Here is a 20,538-nt window from a genome sequence, read left to right as displayed (position 1 = left end):
TTGATTTATTACAGAGATGGTGATAGTAAAACGTGCTGCAGTAAGCCAGAACACATTAGAATAGCTTTTGGAACTTGTAGGATGATAAAAAAACACGATGCAATTTTTGTTACGGAGTCTCTTTAAAGACAAGACGAAAATTATCTCCTAGGAGATAACTCGGGTGAAAAAATTAATTGCATATGGGCCCGGGTGTCTTAAGGAAAAAGCCAGCTGTGTTGATCATAAAAAAGAATGCACTTCTGTGGTTGCCAGCACTGAGGATTTCTCTCCTATACTTCAATTAATGTGTCATTGAGCAGGGACAAAGAAACAGTACAAACGAAAAAAGTAGATTAAATATAAAATAAAACTGTGGCATACCTAAAAAAAAAGGCAGTTGAGGAGGATAGATACAATTGTTTATCTTATCCGTTTATTTTCACCTCGTATTTCCTTTAATTTAACCTCCCTGGCGTTATGATTATTTCTGGATTTAGGGTTTAATTTTTTACAAGCTTTTAGACCTTAAAAACAAGCAAACAAACAAAATAAACATACCACAGAAAGATCTGCAGCAGCTCCTGCATATCACTCATTCAGGCACAGGATTACCGATCTGAGCTACGGATTTCTGTGCCAAGCCTGACTCGGGATTACCACTAAGGAGGTAAAGGTGATGAGTCAGAAGCAGGAAAAATAGAAAAGCATAATGCACTTAGGGCTAGTTCACACTGCAGGCGGGTTCAGCTTTTTTTCACCCACGTACGGTTTTTAAACCGACCGTGTGGACAATGAACGTCTGTTAGAAGGTTCATATCAGCGCGGTTCGTGCGCTGTGCGTGCAGCAAAGCGGTGTGTGTACCATTTTTGAGGCAATTCCGTCTCAATGGAAAGTATAGGAGAAAAGCAAAACCCTCACAAAATCACTTTGTGTAGCGATTGCGTTCACGTTTTTCAGAATAAATACATTGTATTTATTATTTTCTGGGTCAAAGAGTTCACATCCTGGGGAACTAATTAACTTGCTTTATTATTATTTTTTATTATTATTAATTATAGGATTTGGAAGTGATGAATGTTATAGGCAAGGTGTCCCTGCCTACCTGCACTGCCTAGGAAGAGGAGGGTGTAACTACCTCCATGCATGGTGGGGGTGCCTTATGTTGGACTTCGGAAGCCCCCTTAAATAGCGAGGACCCTAAGATATCTGCCCACCCAGGTGAAATAAGTTAAGGCTACAATAGTGGGATTATATGTTGTTAATAATCCTTCCCCTGAATGAGCCGTTATCCGTAACAATAAACAATAGTGCTCTGCAAATTGATGTGCGAGGCTTTGTTGCCCCCGTTTCAGAGCAGACCCCCATGGCAAGCATCCACCAGGCCCCTAGACTCTCTCCAGGCCCTAGACATCTGCCTAGGTTTGCCTTGTGGATGATCCAACTTTGCAAGGTGTTAAAAGCGTTTGTGACTGGGGACACTGGTTTTTTTTCAGCGTGTACATTCACTTTCAAGATTGAAACATGAAGATGCTAATTAGGTAGAAATTGTGGCAATGCTACTGCTATCTCCCTCCTTACCACATTTAAAAATGTTTTTCCTTCTAAAACTTTCAATTCAATTTTCTCAAAAATATAATGTAAAATTTAATATATTTTTTTCAATTCTGGCAGGTGCCCTGACCCCATAGCTGGGGTAGGTGGGTGTTATCTAATTGGCTAAGGGAACATATATTCCCTCTTTCCAATTAGTGTTGAAGCAGGCTGTGATGGAACCACGCCCGATCGTCTTCAGCTCTGCTTAAGCTACCAAACCTGAATCTATATCGTTACAGCTTGGATGAAGTCACACAGGACGTAAATAGCCACAAGTATGGTACATGTCTATATAAAGTTACCTGAAGTGACGCGCATGATGAGATAAATATGTGAACATATAGTAAAAAAAAGGCTTTATGTCCATTCAAAGGTTGACTGCTTTAGGCCCTTAGTGTTCTGCTGAGAGCGACCTGAAATTTGGCGGCTTTAAAGAGGAACTGTAGTGAAAATAACATAATGAATAAAAGTGCTTATTTAATAGTCATTTGTAGATTATTTATCATTGGTGGTGTTATCTTTAGTTCTACCAGGTGATCTGTGCTGAGGTTTCCAGACAACAGACTGTCAAGACCTTGGTCATGACATCACACTGTGGGAGGGGTTTGCCCACAATTTCAGCCATACAGACCTTCCTGATGATCTGTTTGAGTAAAGGTAAAAATTTCTCATGGGAAAGGGGGTATCAGCTATTGATAGGAATGAAGTTCAGTCCTTTGTTAAAGTTTCTCTTTAAGTTATATAAGTAAATACATTTTCCATGCTGTATTAAGTTTTTGCTTCTAAGGTTCATTTCCAGGTTCCATAGACATTTCTGTAGTGGCTAAAAAATGGTTACATATTAGGCGCTAAAGGTCTCTTTTTTATCTTACTTTTGTTTAATCTGAGATTGCACACTGCTGTGTTATGTCTAAAAGTCACGTTTCCCATCCTCAGTGTGTACGTGCTCTTCTGTATGTCTTATTCTCACCCTGTCCAGTTCCATAGTGAAACCAAAGCATACAACACACACGATGCACACTATGGATGGAAATATAGTGTCCGTATTACAGCCAGAATACATACAGAGTTCATTTGTGATTGAAAAGTAAGTCGGTTGATACCTCAAGTAAACAGTGTGTTTAATGCATGGTCATTTTTTTTCATGAACTTTACAAAAAAAACATAGAAGCAATTTGAATAGTAACTGCAGCATATGCAAAAGTTTGTATTCCCTTCGATTCGTCCAATGATAAAGTGTTACCGGTATTTGTTAACATTCGCTTATTTAAATACCACATTAGGCCTTAACAGCCATTGGGTAATTCTCTAAGCAACCGGGTAACAATCTGAAAAAGAAACTAAAGGAGTCTATGAAGCTGGAAAAAGCTACAAAAATATTGGATTTTTTTTTCCAGCTCACAGAATTCAATGATGTTTGGGGAACATGTTGCCCAACTATGTTGTTTGGGAGATATGCTTCCTATTTTTTTGTTTGATAGAACACACTGCCTAATTATGTTGTTTGGAAATATACTGCCTCATTGGCCTCAATTCACTAAGCTTTATCAAACACTTTACCGAATGTTTGATAATTTACCTCATGGGTAAAATCTAATTTTGAATTCACTAAGGTGTTACAAATTTATTGAATGTTTTATCGATAAAACATTTCATAAATATATAACACCTTAGTGTATACAAAATTAGATTTTACCCATGAGGTAAATTATCAAACGTTCGGTAAAGTGTTTGATAAAGCTTAGTGAATTGAGGCCATTATGTTTTTCCATTTAATTGGTTCATTTCCAAATTGTCTCTATTTGCATAAAATTAACAAATATTGCATCATCTTGGAATTGGTCTCATTGACCATCCCTACCCAGGAAGGGAGCATTACTACAACAGTGACATCACCTGGGGGGAGTGGCACACATAGCTAGATGAAGGACATGACAGAAAAAGGGGGTATGGCACAGAAGAGTCTTGCTTTGGGGCCAAAAGTATTATAACTAACAATGTAAAGTGCTGAGTGCTCTATGTAATGTATTCATCAGTAAGCAAGAACACTTCAATTATTTATTTTATCTTATCTTTTCTAAATGTTCTTTTATTGAACATAACTATGTAGAAACTGTGTAGTGACCGGTCGTAAGGTTCAATATATAGGGAGGTTTTAATTCAATGTAACTGACTGTAGGGTAGCATGGCTGTGTTCAGTGATGATTTTTTTATTCTGATTTATATTTTGTCCGCTGATTGTATTTATTAAAGCGGACAATTATTGTCTAGAGTAGTTCAGTAATAGCAAGCAAAGATGCTGGAATCATCCACCATCAACCAGACTCCTATTCAAGATGTTTGAGTTCCCTTGGTTTTACCAACCCCTGAGATTGTTTACATAAATTCCAGATACCACGTTCCTGTGAGTAAAACTTTACTTGGTTTCTAGGTAATATATTGGCGTTTTGTGCTTCATCATTGCTTCTCAAAGGCTCCCTCCAGGACATTACAGAAGGACTTCACTCTTCCCTGTAGAATACATAACCGGCAGGGCTGGATAAAAGTTGGTAAATATCTGAATGTAAGTGCTTTATGATATGACCTGAAGTCCAGTCTCCTGCCGCCCCTGTCTCCCTCCCCCAAAGGCTGGGGACTGCAATGACACAGCACCCGACAGCCTTGTGTGGACATGAAAAAGTGCTGAGCATGCACAAACGGAAAAGGAGGAAGGGTGAAGGTGTTTTGTGCACCACTCTGTGTTTGTCCATCTTTGTTGGAGCCAAAATGCTCCAGTGCAATGGTAATTCCCTCATCACCATAAATAGTTCTAGCACTCCAGGGCGTTAACCCCAGTTAATTAGTGTTGATCAGCCAGCTAGTTTGCTGAACTGTATTCTGCTTTATCTCTCTGTTTTTCTGCTTGTCATAGAAAACCACTTCATAGACAGGTGTTAGGATTAGGATTTTATATTTGTTATATATTATATGAAAATGAATGCAATATATTTGTAAAATTGGTACTTAAACTACAGTTAGGTCTAAATTTCAGACATTTTAGCCACTTCTCCTATATACTAGGGCTATTAATTGTGCCAGAGAATAGATATGCAGCTTAGTGACCGCAATCTAGAAGTTGAAATTGATCGGAACGTCAATCGGACTTAGTTTGATCAGTGGATAGCGGAGTGACATCTGGCCATCTCTGGCTAGCAACTACTGGGGGGCTACTTCTAGCTGCCTATACTAGGAAGGCTACCTCTGGCCATCTATTGAGAGGGCTACCAAATACTGGGGAGCATCTCTAGCTACCTATATGGGGGGGGGGTTTCCATATCTGCCAGCCCATTACTGGGCACCCCTCTGGCTACCAACTTGCCCAAGTCTTGGTCCTAGAAGCTGCTCGGGAAACAGATATAGATTCCAGTGTGGAGCACTTCTCCATCAAAAAGACATTTAACTGATCAAAAATTGATTGGAACGTTGATCAGACAGAGTTCGATCAGTGTCTTGGCCATCCACAGAAGTGCCACCAGTATAGGGTAAGGACCCCCAGGATAGTTAGCCCCAGGTATAAGTAGCCAATAATAGCCCCTCAGTAGTTGGTAGCCAGAGGAAGCCCCCAGTATTAAGGAGTCATGGAGGGCCCTCTCCACTACTAGGTAGCCAGAGAGGACACCCTCAGCATAGGAAGCCAGATAGACCCTCCCAGTACAGGTAGCCTGAGAGGGCACCACAGTATAAGGTAGCCAGATAGAGCACCTCCACCAGTGCGCAGTGGAGGAGTGAAATAACTCACCTCTCCAGGAACCAGCAAGGACACATGCAAATCTTCTTCCTCCTAGGCATTCCATTCCTATGGTGCCAGCGCTGTCTATCTTCACGTAAGGGTCATGTGATGACAGACAATGCTGCAGCAGCCATGGAGACTGGGATGACTAGCAGGAAGATGGGTCACGTGTGTCCTTGCAGGTTCTTGGAGAGGTGAGTTGCTTCACCCCTCCACTATGCACTTTTTATAAAATTATTTCACCCCCCCCTCCACAACTTCAGCTTAGGCACCAACGTGGCTCACCCACCCTTTAAAATGTCCATGATCTAACGAATTTGTGCGGTCAATCAAACTGTTTAGGAAGTCATAATGCCAACCCTCTTCTCCTTTCCACTAAGCCGATGATGTGCATGTTCAGAAACACTGAATCAATTGAAATGTAACTGAGATGTACTTCATTCTTATTTAACTGAAGAAAATTTTCCATCCTGGCCAGTGATTTTTCATTATCTGGCAGAACCCTTTCTATTAGTTGATCAAAGACAAGGTCGTCCACATCTTGTCTATAAAATGAGCTTTATTAATCATCCATTAAGCAAAACAGCAAGACAAAGCTGACATGGTTTGGACCACCATGGTCCTTACGCATATCATGGCAGGATTATAGAAAAAGCAGTGTTGTCTGCATGTTTCAGACCACCAGGTTCCTTAGTCATAGCCACACTGTGAGTAAGTAGCGTGGTGATCCGAAACACATCAACTTTTTCTTGAGGTTTTGGATTGTTACTAAAGCTCATTTTATGAACAAGATGCAGACAACCTTGCCTTTGCTATAGTCCTGCCCAGGCAGGGCATCCATCAGGGGGGGGGGGGGGGGGCACTGACACTGCAGTGAGGGGCCCAGAGCTTCTAGGGGCCCTGGGCTCTCCACATAGCATTGGAAGGGCCGCATGTGCAGGCTGCGGGCCTGTGGCTCAATAACTAGCACACCGCGTTCCAGCACGTGGGTAGCAGATCAGTGAGCCAGCTACAGCGGACTTTCTATACTGCGGGGCACCACCTATATCTGGCTACAGGATGCCTATACTGGGCCATCACCTATACCTGGCTACCTATACTGGGGGGCACCTATACCTGGCTAGGGCAGGGGGACGAGCTGAGACAGAAGGGGACAAGAGGTAACACAGGGGGATAAAAGAGGCACAGGGGAAACAGAGGCGGACAAAAGAGGCACAGGGAGAAAAGAGATGAGACGGGAACCTGAGGTCACACAGAGAGACACAAGAGGCACAAACTGAGGTGAGACAGAGGGGGGCAAAAGAGGCACAGGAAGAAAAGAGGGGGACAAAAGAGAACGGATAAAAATGGACCTAAAAGTCCTTATCTCATTTATTAACCAGGCGCTACCATGCCACTTTTTGCCACATCACACTGTGCATGTCACTTTCTTCGGTGTCGGAGCCATGCACATTTTTCGCCGCAGCGCACTTTGTGCACGGACATGGGGGTGGGGTAGCTAGTGGTTGGGCACAGCAACCAGTGGGTGGGCCCTGGGAGGGCCCAGGCCTGATGATGTGTGAGGGGCCCCAAAATTTCTGGTGGCGGCCCTGCACCCAGGTCTAATGTTCCTTTATCCAGCGCTGTCCCTATCTAGCTGGAAGTGTAGATTGAAACTAACAGACCACGAGTCAATGAAACACCAAAATTGATCATTGTAAGGCCATCTTAACCCTTCATTTCATTACAGGTCTTAATCATTGACAATATCTTATCTGTACTGTAATATTTTATGTGGAATCCAGACGGGCAAATGTCAGTCCTTATCTATGTTATACAGTTATCAGTAATAATATCAGTTCAGAGTGTGTGGTAAAAGATTGTTTCAGCAATTGGCTGATTGCCAGTAATTCTCTTTTACAATTTCTGAAAGAACAGGGTTTGCTACTTAAAGCTGTTGGCCAGTAATTGTTAGAATCATGCCATTTAATGACTACTACAGCAAAAAAATAAAATAAAAAATAAGCGAGCAATTAAAATCTGACAAAACTGACAGGTTTTGGGCTGGCCCATCTCCTCATGGGGTATTCTCAGGGTGTTTTTGTTTTGTTTTCAAAAGCATTTCCAGAACAGATCGCTATATTGTTGGAATCTACGTCCTGCTGGTGGCTGTGCAGCTCTGACAAGACGTAAATTCCAACTATTCACCGCCACATACCCACGCTGTCCTAGCCATTCGTGCCACTCTTGCTGTTGCTGCACCCACTTGCTCTGCTGTTTCAGTGAGAGCAGAGCTTCCTCATCTCAGCTCATTGGCTCCTGACCCTGAGATTACTATGAGCCAATCACAGTAATCACAGAGCAAAATAGGAAAAGGATGGCTCTGGTCCTGAAATGTTTAAGTTCCCTCTGTTGGTCTAAAACTGATCTTGCAGTTAAAAAAAATCCATAATTTTATCTCACCTCAGTGGCTGATCATATGATCTCTGGCCCTCGATCTGGTAACTGCTACTATTGGAGGAATAGAGAATGAGAGCTGGATCTTGTCACATGCTGGGCAGTTGTACTGTACCAGCTGCAAACTCAAAGCACGTCTGCACAGTCTGTGTTCATTACACTGATGTAGGCAAAATTAGGGCAGAGGTCAGGTAGAACAAGAGGAACATGATGTACTACACTGACATTTGCTACAACTTTGTGAGGTACATGCACAGAAGTATAACGTGACCTCCTGGGAAACTTTCTGTCTGCACCAGTGGTGTAGCAACAGGGGGTATAGAGGTTGCAACCACCCAGTGCCCCTGGACCAGAAGGATCATGCTTTATTTGCTGTATTGGTCTTCATTGGTTTTATGCTGACAATTATTACCTCTGTAGGTGCTTTAAATAGTGGAATCATTATCAAATTATTATTTTTCCTCTGCATATTACACCCCTCAGACACTGTTGCTGTGCTTGGCAGGTTTTGGTATTCCATATTATGAAGTCATGCTTGAGGAGCTCAATATAAAATGCACATCAGGACCCATAGGTCCTTAGCTACACCACTGGTGAGGGGCAGTCCCAAATTCTTCATTGTGGCCCAGAGGTCTATAGGTATGACACTGGTGGACACCCATGCCCCTACTTCATCATACACCTGCCTCTGCACCAATGCAGATGCTGGAAGTCATTTGCTGCGGCTGGAAAACCTCAGCAATGGAGACATAGTCAACTATAAAGCCAGCTTCTGGAATAGACCTGGGTGTAGATTTTGATAAATAGGTAAATATCCATTCACGCGAGATGTAAAATTGGTGGCTCCTAATACAAACATACTAACCACAGATCAATTAGTTTTGTCACTAATTTGTAGTGCAGAGATACATTTCAGGTCTGTTTTCATTAACCCTTTATGATCCACTGTTCCTTTTCTCCTACTTCCTATATCAGATTATGTCTGACAAGTAGAAATATGCCTGCTGCTGCTCGAGGGGGCCTCGCTGGATCTAGTCTGGAATGACATCAGCCCCTTTTGATCAAAGTGTCGAACTTGGTCTGATACTTTGATCACCGCCAACTCCACACTGCGACACATAATCAAAATCAAGAGTTGGTACTATAAAAGGTGGCTTTGTTGTCAACACCCCAAAGGAAGTTATCGCTGTATTCACAGGCTACTATAAACAATTATACACTAGTACATCAGAGGCAACCCAGCTGGATTCAGAAATATACTTACCAGAGATATCCATGCCCAGACTATCTGACTCTCAGAAGGCCCAACTTGACAAAACCAAATGCTAGAAGAGGTTGTCTGCGCAATTGCCAGCTACTCAAACAAGAAGTCTTCAGGGTTAGATGGGATTCCCATGGACCTTTACAAAAAATATTCAGAGCTTCTTGCACCTCTCCTTCTTGAAGAGTCCATGGAGGCATTTGAAAATCAGAGATTCCCAGTCACCATGACCGAGGCACTTATAGTGGTGCTACCTAGTGTTGGGCGAGCACCTAGATGTTCGGGAACGCAAACGTTCGCCGAACATCGCCGCGATGTTCGGGTGTTCGCGCCGAACTCCGAACATAATGGAAGTCAATGGGGACCCGAACTTTCGTGCTTTGTAAAGCTTCCTTACATGCTACATACCCCAAATTAGCAGGGTATGTGCACCTTGGGAGTGGGTACAAGAGGAAAAAAAATATTTGAAAAAGAGCTTATAGTTTTTGAGAAAATTGATTGTAAAGTTTCAAAGGAAAAACTGTCTTTTAAATGTGGAAAATGTCATGTTTCTTTGCACAGGTAACATGCTTTTTGTCGCCATGCAGTCATAAATGTAATACAGAGAAGAGGTTCCAGGAAAAGGGACCAGTAACGCTAACCCAGCAGCAGCAGCACACGTGATGGAACAGGAGCAGGCGCAGGAGGAGAAGGCCATGCTTTTTGAGACACAACAACCCAGGCCTTGCATGAGGACAAGAAGCGTGTGGATAGCATGCTTTTTACCGCCATGCAGTCATAAATGTAATAAAGATAAGAGGTTCAATAAACAGGGACCGGGCGTCAACGCTAACCCAGCAGCAGCAGACGTGATGGAACAGGAGGAGGCGCAGGAGGAGAAGGCCACGCTTTCAGGTGCAACTCAGGCCTTGCATGAGGACAAAAAAATGTGTGCGCAAAGCAATGCAATGAGTAGTTTTCAGGACACAATGGGCTATTCGGAGGAGCTATTCCCACCCCCACAATCTTCTACCTGTGAAAGGTCAATGGAACAGCCACAAATGTTGTGCCCGGATTCACAACCTTTTTCTGTGGAAAATGCACCTCGCACTGAAATGCAAGGCGAGGCCGAGGATGAACATGACGTCAACAACTCAACATGACGCAAAATGGGGGCGGAACAGAAAGCTGCTTTCAATGTTTTGAAGGCCTTAATTGCCTCCGGTGGCCAGTTAGATGCATCATTCATCACACCCAAATCCCAGAGCAATGTGTGCAGGAATTTGAATCGCAGGAGGTGTACCGAGATCATCTGGACAAGTGACCAAGTGACCAAGTGACAAGTGACAAAGTGAAAAGTGACAAAGTGACCAGTGACAAAGTGACAAAATGACAAAGTGACAAGTGACAAAGTGACAAGTGACAAAGTGACAAGTGACAAAGTGACAAAATGACAAAGTGACAAAGTGACCAGTGACAAAGTGACAACTGAGAGGTTGTTCTGGGGAGCTCCACTGCACTCAGTCGCATATGAGGAGAGGTCTCGTCGGGACTGCTGATCCTCCTCAGCTTGCTCAAAGCCTTGAGGGTTCCTGAAGATCCTCTGCTTGGAGTTCGCCGGGGTTCAGCTTGGTGTCGGGGTCGGCGGCGTCCTCCTCACTCCAACGTGGCAGATCTTCTGTTGAAGGGAAAAAAAACAAACATTGTTAAAAGTCCAGTACCGCTTCTGAAGGACTCACCAAGAGATGCAGGAGCGCTTCAATCTAGCGCACCATCGCTCGCTGGGTGATGTCCCTCCCTACGCGCTGGAATTCTACGCTGCACATGCTAGCACGCTTTTGCGCAGTGCCGAGGCGCATTCCAGCAGCTAGCTACCAAGCTTCTGTGGATCTGATTGGGCCACCATGTTGGATCTCTGCCAAGTCCTCCAAAATTTTGAGCAATCCACGTTGCGTGACTGAGCAGTGACAACTCTACAGTCAGCATTACAATACCACTGCTGTGTTTACTGAAGAAATCAATGTTGAAGATGGAAACCGCTGGCATGATGCAAGTGGGGGATTCTGAAGATGAAAACGATCAGCGTGATGATACCAACATCAGGCAACCTGCCTCAGGAAACGCTGGTCCCAGCTATGACAAAGAACAGGACGAGGAACAGCTGGAGTTGGAGCAGGAATTGGATGCCCCCACTGCCGAGGGACAGAGCGGTGCACGTTGGACTTCCACAATTTAGCGGGAATGGACAGCAGAAGAGGAAGAAAGTGATGCTGGTGACGAATATGGTGCATCACAACAATCACAACGCTCACAAGAACATGAAGACAGAGGAGTCTGGCAGGACTCTCTGGCACACATGGCTCAATTCATGCTAGACTGCATTGAACGCGGCCCGCGCATTATTCACTATTCATTATTATTCATTATTCTGGAATCTGGACAACACCAATTACTGGGTTTATACCCAGTTTATACATACACAATGTTAAAAAACTGATTGAAGAAAGTGTCAGACAGGTCAAAAATGGAACAATTCCAGCAGGCCCTTGAGGATGGAGACTTTAGAGAGGAGATTGACATCCTCCTCCTTCTCTAGCCAGTTGTACGCCGACAGACTGACTTCAGCAAACCCAGGAGGACCAGGAGGGCAGCAAAGAACACAAGCTGCTGCTAGTGCCCAAAAGGGAATGGTATTGGCAGTGTCCTTGGAGTGGGAACATTTTCTGACACCCATGCAGCAGCCCACAGAACAGCAATCGGGCAGTTCCACGTCCTCCAACACCAATTGCCTGGAGAAGATGGTCAAGGTCCAGGACTACATGTCAGATGGCGTAGCTGTGTTGAACAATCCATCTGCAGACAGACGGTGAGTGTGACAGGCAGCACAGAAGGACCATGGCAACTCACTCATAGTACCACAGTTTGATAGTGCTGCCCAAAAAATTATATGGATCTGTGGACCCGGGCACTGCGGGCAGTACTGGGAAGTGGGAACGCAGATTTTAGTACCTAAACACACGATACAACATGTTTTCCGGGGTCGGACTCTGAGGCACATACAGATGGTCCCGTCATCATCCTCATCATACAACTCTTCTCCTGAGTCTGACCCACCCACTGTCACACTCACCTGCCTGGAGGTCATCGGCGGCCGCGTGTCTTTCCGCGCGCGCGCGAGCACGCTGGGTCTTGTAGTCCTCCCACATGGTTTCCGGCGCGCGGCATGGTGCGGTGCGCGCGTGCGCACAGATGGTTGCGCGCGCATGCGCAGACTGTCGCAGGGGCGTGCGCAGACGAATGTGTGCATAGAGCACTATGCACTGCGCATGCGCAGGCGTTAATTCTGGCGCCAAGACCAATCTCCCACAGTATATAAGCAGCACTGCCTTCAATGGCAGTGCTGTTGGTTCTAACAGTTTGTGGCATTTGCTATTTATCCTGCTGAGTATCCTGATTGATTCCTGTATTGACCCCGTCTTGTACCTTGACGACTCTCTGATCTCCGCCTGCCCTGACCCTTTGGCTTGTGACCTCGACTTCTGATCCTGATCCGCCTGCCCTGACCTTGGCCTGTGACCTCGTTATTCCAGTCTGCCGCCTGCCCTGATCCTTGGCTTGTTACTGAATCCCGGCTTAAGTTCTACTCCTGCCCTCTCCTATTAACAGTGTCCTCTGTTCTCCAAACCACTGTGGGATTATTCTGAGCGCAACCTGGTGGGCACTAGGCAGCGAAGTATCCACTTCCCCCTCCAGGGGTTGTGGTCCTGCTTCCCCCTCAAGGGGTCGTGGGTGAAGACCCGTGGTCACTTAGACTCTGTGCTCAGGTAGTCCACTCCGCAGTGGGGAGGTCAACAGCACCCCAGCATCGTGACACCCACCACCTCTGCCACCCCAACATCCCCAGACACAGACCCCTCATCGTCCTCAACATTAACTTGGGATGCTGGCCTGAGCCAGACCTCCTCCTCCACATCAGGCCCCATCATCTCCTCAATGGCAGCCCTCATTAATCGCTCTGGCGACGGACCGATGGACACAACGTTCTCCTCATGGTGAGCTCATATAGGGCTTGATTCACAAAGCGGTGCTAACCTACTTAGCACGTCTAAAGTCTTTAGACATGCTAACCAGGGTGCTAACTAGGTTAGCACCGGATTTCTCAATTGAGAAAACCGGTGCTAACCTACTTAGCACCCTGGTTAGCGCGCCTAAAGACTTTAGACGTGCTAAGTAGGTTAGCACCGCTTTGTGAATCAAGCCCATAGTGGTTGGCGGTGAGTGGAGTATTACTGATCCCAGCAATATACACACTGACTGGCAGAGTACGCAATGCTATATAGTCTGGCTGAGCGGTGTACACAGAGTGGCAGTACACACAATGCTATATAGTCTGGCTGAGCGGTGTACACAGAGTGGCAGTACACACAATGCTATATAGTCTGGCTGAGCGGTGTACACAGAGTGGCAGTACACACAATGCTATATAGTCTGGCTGAGCGGTGTACACAGAGTGGCAGTACACACAATGCTATAGTCTGGCTGAGCGGTGTACACAGAGTGGCAGTACACACAATGCTATATAGTCTGGCTGAGCCGTGTACACAGAGTGGCAGTACACACAATGCTATATAGTCTGGCTGAGCGGTGTACACAGAGTGGCAGTACACACAATGCTATATAGTCTGGCTGAGCGGTGTACACAGAGTGGCAGTACACACAATGCTATATAGTCTGGCTGAGCCGTGTACACAGAGTGGCAGTACACACAATGCTATATAGTCTGGCTGAGTGGTGTACACAGAGTGGCAGTACACACAATGCTATATAGTCTGGCTGAGCGGTGTACACAGAGTGGCAGTACATACAATGCTATATAGTCTGGCTGAGCGGTGTACACAGAGTGGCAGTTCACACAATGCTATATAGTCTGGCTGAGCCGTGTACACAGAGTAGCAGTACACACAATGCTATATAGTCTGGCTGAGCGGTATACACAGAGTGGCAGTACACACAATGCTATATAGTCTGGCTGAGCCGTGTACACAGAGTGGCAGTACACACAATGCTATATAGTCTGGCTGAGCGGTGTACACAGAGTGGCAGTACACACAATGCTATATAGTCTGGCTGAGCGGTGTACACAGAGTGGCAGTACACACAATGCTATATAGTCTGGCTGAGCGGTGTACACAGAGTGGCAGTACACACAATGCTATATAGTCTGGCTGAGCGGTGTACACAGAGTGGCAGTACACACAATGCTATATAGTCTGGCTGAGCCGTGTACACAGAGTGGCAGTAAACAATGCTATATAGTCTGGCTGAGCGGTATACACAGAGTGGCAGTACACACAATGCTATATAGTCTGGCTGAGCCGTGTACACAGAGTGGCAGTACACACAATGCTATATAGTCTGGCTGAGCGGTGTACACAGAGTGGCAGTAAACACAATGCTATATATAGCGTGGCTGAGCGAGGTACACAGTGGCAGTACACACAATGCTATATAGTCTGGCTGAGCGGTGTACACAGAGTGGCAGTAAACACAATGCTATATATAGTGTGGCTGAGCGAGGTACACAGTGGCAGTAAACAATGCTATATATAGTGTGGCTGAGCGAGCGGTGTACTACTGTTCCCAGCAGCGACACACAATGACTGGGGGGGACCCTGGCTAGCGTGGCTGGAGAGCGAACTACCCTGCCTGCCTACCCAAAGCTAACCCACAGACAAATGGCAGAGATATGACGTGGTTCGGGTATTTATTTACCCGAACCACGTGACCCGTTCGGCCAATCAGAGCGCGTTCGGGGTCCGAACCACGTGACCCGTTCGGCCAATCACAGCGTTAGCTGAACGTTCGGGGAACGTTCGGCCATGCGCTCTTAGTTCGGCCATGTGGCCGAATGGTTTGGCCGAGCACCATCAGGTGTTCGGCCGAACTCGAACATCACCCGAACAGGGTGATGTTCTGCAGAACCCGAACAGTGGCGAACACCGTTCGCCCAACACTAGTGCTACCCAAACCTGGCAAAGATCCTATATTGTCCGAATCTTATAGGCCCATCTCGATTTTTCCAACAGATGTGAAAATTCCTATAAAGTTTCTGACAATAAGGCTAAACCCGGTTATTTTAACATTGGTACACAAGGATCAAACTAGTTTTATGCAAGGGAAGAACACTGCAATAAACATACTTAGACTTTTTTCCAGCATACAATGTAAACAGCAATGGGGTTACATTTTGTACACTGACCCCACAGCCAGAGTGAGCACTAGTGCCTGGATATCTAACTCCTTCTCTGTTGGCAGAGGCATGCAGCAGGGATGCCCTCTTTTCCCCCCTATTATATGCATTAGTAGCAAGCTGTTGGCATGTAGAAGTAGAGCATGCTTTGGCATGATTGGCTTTAAAACTCCTCACACAGAGGATAAAATTAACATGTATGCACACCATACCATACTGTATTTGGGGGGAAGGGACATGTGCACTCGACATCTTGGAGTAATCCAATTATACTGGACTTAGCGTAAACCGGGACAAATCTGTGTTTCTGCCCCCTAATCCTTTGGTGACTAATCAGATACATGCGTCTCTCCCTCTGCAGTCAGTGACTGAGTTTAAATACCTTGGGGTTCCAGTTCACACAGATCCCAGGCACTATTTACGTTCTTAGGTGTATGGCATATACAGGCTTGATGCAGGGCATGGGTGAAATTAGCCTTGCCTCTAGGTAGAAATAACCTCATTAAAATGGTTTTGCTGTCAAAAGTCCTATATGTGCTGCATCACTCACTGTCCAATTATGAAACAAACAGCCTGGTCTTTAGGGGGGTTTACCACTGTGGTCCTCAAGTGGTTCCATAAGTACTACCTAGCTGCACAAATCTAGCATGTTGCAGCATGGCAAACTGTTGGCGGAGCCACGGAGTGACGTTGGAACACGTGACGCAAGTCGGACGAGGCCGAGTCGTAACGTGTGGGGGCTCTGACTATTCCCCTCTCCTTCCTTAAGCAGCTTCAATCTATACTGTTGAACTTTGTGTGGATTAAGAGAAGTCTGAAATTAACTACTCTAAGACCGCTCCACGCCAATGGGCATGGCCGCCGCGGCAGCCCCAGCATTGCCTAACCCCAATTGGCGTCAGGTCCTGGTGCCGGCTACTGAAGGAGATTACGCGCATGGTGCGCGCGCTCATCTCCTTCTCGGGGGGGGCGGAGGTCCGCTCCCTCTTCCGTCTCCGAGCGGCTATGGCCGCTCAGGAGACTGTTAGACGGCGTGATCGCCGTCTATTTACACAGTGCAGTGCTGCGATCAGCAGCAGCGCTGTACTGAGGACAGCCGTGTGACATGGCTGTCCCTCTGGGGGACAAGAGAGCGATCGGCTCTCATAGGCAGAAGCCTATGACAGCCGATCGCGTGATTGGCCGGCTGGGGGGAGGGAGGGGATTGGAGGGGGAAAAAAGACAAAAATAGTAAAAAAACATGAACATAAGTATTTATTAAAAAAAATAAACACAAGGGGGGCGATCAGACCCCACCAACAGAGAGAAAAAAGGGGGGGGGAATCACTCGTGTGCTGTGCGGCCCTGCAGCTTGGCCTTCAAGCTGCAGTGGACAATTATGAAACAGCCTGGTCTTTAGGGGGGTTTACCACTCTGGTCCTCAAGTGGTTAAGGTGCTCTTTATTGCAAAATCCCAAAGGGCTGGGAAGTATAGCGCTACGTGTGTTCCATAAGTACTACCTAGCTGCACAAATCTAGCATGTTGCAGCATGGCAAACTGTTGGCGGAGCCATGGAGTGACGTTGGAACACGTAAGGCTGGTCGGACGCGGCCGGGTCGTATCGCGTGGGAGCTCCGACTATTCCTCTCTCCTTCCTTAAGCAGCTTCAATCGATACTGTTGAACTTTGTGTGGACTAAGAGAAGTCTGAAATTAACTACTCTAAGACTGCTCCACGCCCAATGGGCGTGGCAGCGGCAGCAGCCCCAGGATCGCCTAACGCCAATTGGCGTCAGGTCCTGGAGCTGGCTACTAAAGAAGATTATGCGCAGGGTGCGCGCGCATCTCCTTCAAGGGGGGCGGAGGTCCTGGGGGACAAGAGAGCGATCGGCTCTCATAGGCAGAAGCCTATGACAGCTGATCGCGTGATTGGCCGGCTAGGGGGGAGGGAGGGTATTGGAGAAAAAAAAAAGAGGAAAATAGTAAAAAAAAAAACATGAACATAAATATTTATTTAAAAAAAATAAACACAAGGGGGGCGATCAGACCCCACCAACAGAGAGCTCTGTTGGTGGGGAGAAAAGTGTGTGTGTGTGGGGGGAGGGGGAATCACTCGTGTGCTGTGTTGTGCAGCCCTGCAGCTTGGCCCTAAAGCTGCAGTGGCCAATTATGAAACAAAAAGCCTGGTCTTTAGGGGGGTTTACCACTGTGGTCCTTAAGTGGTTAAGGTGCTCTCTACTGCAAAATCCCGAAGGGCTGGTAAGTATAGCGCTACGTGTGTTCCATAAGTACTACCTAGCTGCACAAATCTAGCATGTTGCAGCATGGCAAACTGTTGGCGGAGCCATGGAGTGACGTTGGAACACGTAAGGCTGGTCGGACGCGGCCGGGTCGTATCGCGTGGGAGCTCCGACTATTCCTCTCTCCTTCCTTAAGCAGCTTCAATCGATACTGTTGAACTTTGTGTGGACTAAGAGAAGTCTGAAATTAACTACTCTAAGACTGCTCCACGCCCAATGGGCGTGGCAGCGGCAGCAGCCCCAGGATCGCCTAACGCCAATTGGCGTCAGGTCCTGGAGCTGGCTACTAAAGAAGATTATGCGCAGGGTGCGCGCGCATCTCCTTCAAGGGGGGCGGAGGTCCTGGGGGACAAGAGAGCGATCGGCTCTCATAGGCAGAAGCCTATGACAGCTGATCGCGTGATTGGCCGGCTAGGGGGGAGGGAGGGTATTGGAGAAAAAAAAAAGAGGAAAATAGTAAAAAAAAAAACATGAACATAAATATTTATTTAAAAAAAATAAACACAAGGGGGGCGATCAGACCCCACCAACAGAGAGCTCTGTTGGTGGGGAGAAAAGTGTGTGTGTGTGGGGGGAGGGGGAATCACTCGTGTGCTGTGTTGTGCAGCCCTGCAGCTTGGCCCTAAAGCTGCAGTGGCCAATTATGAAACAAAAAGCCTGGTCTTTAGGGGGGTTTACCACTGTGGTCCTTAAGTGGTTAAGGTGCTCTCTACTGCAAAATCCCGAAGGGCTGGTAAGTATAGCGCTACGTGTGTTCCAAAAGTACTACCTAGCTGCACAAATCTAGCATGTTGCAGCATGGCAAACTGTTGGCAGAGCCACGGAGTGACGTTGGAACACGTGACGCAGGTCGGACGAGGCCGAGTCGTAACGTGTGGGGGCTCTGACTATTCCCCTCTCCTTCCTTAAGCAGCTTCAATCGATACTGTTGAACTTTGTGTGGATTAAGAGAAGTCTGAAATTAACTACTCTAAGACCGCTCCACGCCCAATGGGCGTGGCCGCCGCGGCAGCCCCAGCATCGCCTAACGCCAATTGGCGTCAGGTCCTGGAGCCGGCTACTGAAGGAGATCACGCGCAGGGTGCGCGCGCGCATCTCCTTCTCGGGGGGTGGGGGTGGGCGGAGGTCCACTCCGTCTTCAGTCTCCGAGCGGCTATGGCCGCTCAGGAGACTGTTAGACGGCGTGATCGCTGTCTATTTACACAGTGCAGTGCTGCGATCAGCAGCAGCGCTGTACTGGGGACAGCCGTGTGACATGGCTGTCCCCCTGGGGGACAAGAGAGCGATCGGCTCTCATAGGCAGAAGCCTATGACAGCCGATTGCGTGATTGGCCAGCTGGGGGGAGGGAGGGGATTGGAGGAAGAAAAAGACAAAAATAGTAAAAAAAAACATGAACATAAGTATTTATGAAAAAAAAATAAACACAAGGGGGGCGATCAGACCCCACCAACAGAGAGAAAAAAGGGGGGGGGGAATCACTCGTGTGCTGTGCGGCCCTGCAGCTTGGCCTTCAAGCTGCAGTGGCCAATTATGAAACAGCCTGGTCTTTAGGGGGGTTTACCACTGTGGTCCTCAAGTGGTTAAGGTGCTCTCTTTTGCAAAATCCCAAAGTGCTGGGAAGTATAGCGCTACGTGTTCCATAAGTACTACCTAGCTGTGCAAATCTAGCATATTGCAGCATGGCAAACTGTTGGCGGAGCCACGGAGTGACGTTAGAACACGTGACGCTGGTCGGACGCGGCCGGGTCGTATCGCGTGGGAGCTCTGACTATTGCCAGCGGATGACTGCACAGATCAGCATCATTGGCGTTTTTTTGACACATAGCCATCGGCTGAGTGCAGATCATTCACCGCATCCTCTCCTCTGCTATATTAGCGGTTTCCTGTTATGAGGTTAAAGGACTTACGAGGTGAAATTTGACATAATGAGATAGACATGTGTATGTACAGTGCCGAGCACACAAATAACTAGGCTGTGTTCCTTTTTTTCTTTCTCTGCCTGAAAAAGTTAAAAATCAAATATGTAAGTGACAGTTTCTGTCTGGGTCAGGACCGGGTCGGACTGGGTCAGACTATAGCATAACCCTCACTGATAAGTAATTACAGCCATAAAACATTTTTCTGTCAGTAAATGGCTTTTCAGAGCAGGAAAGAGATAAAGAGTCAATAATTCATAGATTTGAGCTCTGGCATACTACAATGAATGTGTCATTGAGCAGAGACAATAAAACAGTAAAAACTTAAAAACTAGATTAAAATATAAAATAAAACTGTGGGATATCTAAAAAAGTCATTTTTAGGAGAAGTAAGATAGATATAATTGTTTTTCTCAGAAGTTTATTTTCACCTCGTAAGTCCTTTAACCAGCTGAGCGGTCTGGACGAGCTCAGCTCGTCCAACACCGCCAGCGGCTGCCGCTCAGGCCCTGCTGGGCCGATTTTGATGAAATAAAAAGCAGCACACGCAGCCGGCACTTTGCCAGCCGCGTGTGCTGCCTGATCGCCGCCGCTCTGCGGCGATTCGCCGCGAGCAGCGGCGAAAGAGGGCCCCCCTAGCCGCCTGAGCCCTGCGCAGCCGGAACAAAAAGTTCCGGCCAGCGCTAAGGGCTGGATCGGAGGCGGCTGACGTCACGACGTCGGCTGACGTCGATGACGTCACTCCGCTCGTCGCTATGGCGACGATATAAGCAAAACAAGGAAGGCCGCTCATTGCGGCCTTCCTTGTTTATTCTGGGCGCCGGAGGCGATCGGAAGATCGCCTCCGGAGCGCCCTCTAGTGGGCTTTCATGCAGCCAACTTTCAGTTGGCTGCATGAAATAGTTTTTTTTTTATTTAAAAAAAACCCTCCCGCAGCCACCCTGGCGATTTAATCAGAACGCCAGGGTGGTTAAGGGGTATAGCTGGCTTGATATATTTTAAAGATATTTTTATAGTTTTCTTCACTACTGCAATTTTTTTTTACAATAAAGACTGTACGTTTTAACACGA

The sequence above is a fragment of the Hyperolius riggenbachi genome, chromosome 3 (assembly GCF_040937935.1).
Source record: "Hyperolius riggenbachi isolate aHypRig1 chromosome 3, aHypRig1.pri, whole genome shotgun sequence".
NCBI classification, from domain to species: Eukaryota; Metazoa; Chordata; class Amphibia; order Anura; family Hyperoliidae; genus Hyperolius; species Hyperolius riggenbachi.
This window is presented reverse-complemented; position numbering follows the sequence as displayed.